Source organism: Meriones unguiculatus, chromosome 8, assembly GCF_030254825.1.
Source record: "Meriones unguiculatus strain TT.TT164.6M chromosome 8, Bangor_MerUng_6.1, whole genome shotgun sequence".
In the NCBI taxonomy this organism is placed as follows: domain Eukaryota; kingdom Metazoa; phylum Chordata; class Mammalia; order Rodentia; family Muridae; genus Meriones; species Meriones unguiculatus.
Genome location: NC_083356.1, coordinates 18,940,294 through 18,942,397, shown reverse-complemented (window position 1 = coordinate 18,942,397; position 2,104 = coordinate 18,940,294).

Below are 2,104 nucleotides of genomic sequence, written 5' to 3'. Positions count from 1 at the left end.
CTGTTCCAGGATCCAATCTAGGACCCCACGCTGCGTTTAGTGTCAGGGGTGGTTTTCATTTCACAGACTTAGCTGGGGGCTTCCTCTCACTGCTGAAGGGGGTAATTCTGTCTCTCTCTGTTGGGGATGTGTGTGCCTATTAATCCCTCTCACCTCCCTGGGTGTGGCTACTATTTCACTCTGAGGAAGCCTAAGCACAGGGCAAAAACCCAAGACCTTGAAAAACGCTCAAATTCTCCGTCCCCTGAACTGCTGCTGCTCATGAGCTCTTAGACAGAGCCTGCCCTTACCAGTTCTCAGCCAATCCAGTCGGCAGCCATTGATTGAGTTCCTCCTTGTGTGTGAGGTCCTTTAGTAGATGTTGGGGGGGGGAGGGAAGATAGTTTTAAAACGACTGGCTGTATCCTACTTCTAAGAAGCCAACGTGTTTTCAGAGAGAGACAGCTAGAGCCAAGTGGGCTTGAGAGGCAGGTAGCAATGGTGTAAACAGAGGCAAGGGGACGCTTCCGCCTGCTAGGACTGAGACCATGCAGGATTCCCACGTAGAGGAGGAAATAAAGGTCCCTAACCCTGTCTAATAGTGTGGCAGAAGACACACCTCCCTCCCCCAGCTGGCAGCGAGAAGCGCCTGGATTCTCTCACAGAGAGTAAAATCACTAGGTCAGAGGGGCTGGTGGTATAAGCAGAGTGGAATGGAGAGGGTGGCAGGAAGTGATTTGTTTTATGGGGGGTCCCAGGAATGGAGAGGGGAGAGGCAAGCAAGAAAAGAGGCTGGCTAATCATGGATGGGATGTGAATACGAGGATGAGGTTGGGTAGAAAGAGAGCAGACCGAGGTTACGTACGAGCCAGCAAGACAGACAGGAGCCTGCTGAAGCCATGTCTGCTGAAGGGACTAGATGAACCGGGAGTTTTGAGGTCAAAAGTTACTAGAGATGCCAAGTATGAGTGCCCATGGCAATTGTCCTTGGGGAAGATTGGGAAAGGCACCAGCTGCATGGCAGGCACCATATTCCCAATGTCCGTGCTACCCGAATGAATATCTGTTCTTCAGAATTCAGGAAAAATCCATGTTCTTGGGGCATCAAACCATTTCCTCAACTGATCACACTCTGCTTTTCCCCTATAGAAATGTTATGTTCTCATGGGGCTGGGGCAAGTGTTTGCCCGGCAGAGGATAAAGCAGAAATTTTTGAATTTGTCCCCAGCTCTTAACCTCCCCTAGGCGAAACTGCTCAGAAAAGTCCTGTTGCAACCTGGTGGACCCACACTCCAGCCCCTCATCTACCCTGGCCTACTTCCCAGCCTCAGTTTTCTCTACACGGTGGCTCTGCCCAGCCTCCACTGACCTACTGCAGCCTGGGTCCTTTTTCCCTCAGGGTTTATCCTGTCACCCCTTTGGGGCATTCACCATACTGGTTTCCCTCAGTGCCCAGGTCTGTGGTTCAACAGTTAGGGCACAGAGCTGCTCAGCACTGTGGATCACCCGCCTGGCAAATTCTCAAAACTCAAGAGGCGCCTATTTCTTCTTTTATTGTAAAATTTAGTGCTTGCTGTGCCGATTTTGTGAATGCTTTATGGTTTGGGGTCCTAAGGTTTTGTTTTAGGGTGGATTTTGGGGTTGGAGACAGAGCCTCGGAGTATATCTCAGGCTGGCCTCCAATACTCAGTTGCCTTTCCCAGCATCCTAAGTGTACCATGCCCACAGCCTGCCTCCGGGTTCTTTTCTGGACTGAAACTGTTTAGAATCCTTGCTTGCCTGGGGGTGGTTTCCTCCGGAGCCCTCAGATTATACATTCATCTATTTATTCAGGCCATGCAACCAATTATCAAAGCTGGATAGTCAGGCGCTGTTGAGGAAACATTGTGAAACAGCAGTCCCATCTCTGTGGGAGTCGGAGAGGAATGCTCGAGGAGCTTTGCCCGCCTTGGGGCCACAGGGGCTCTTGGTGCCATGCGGGCCTCCCCAGGTATTGGTCCAGCCAACTGCGTGTCCTCCAGAGCCTTCTCCGCGCAGGGGAGCTGGGACAAAGTGCCCGGCAAGAGACAGTAAGAAAGGGGGTCAGGGGACGGAAATGTCGTAGTGGGGCGGGGCATGGGCATGG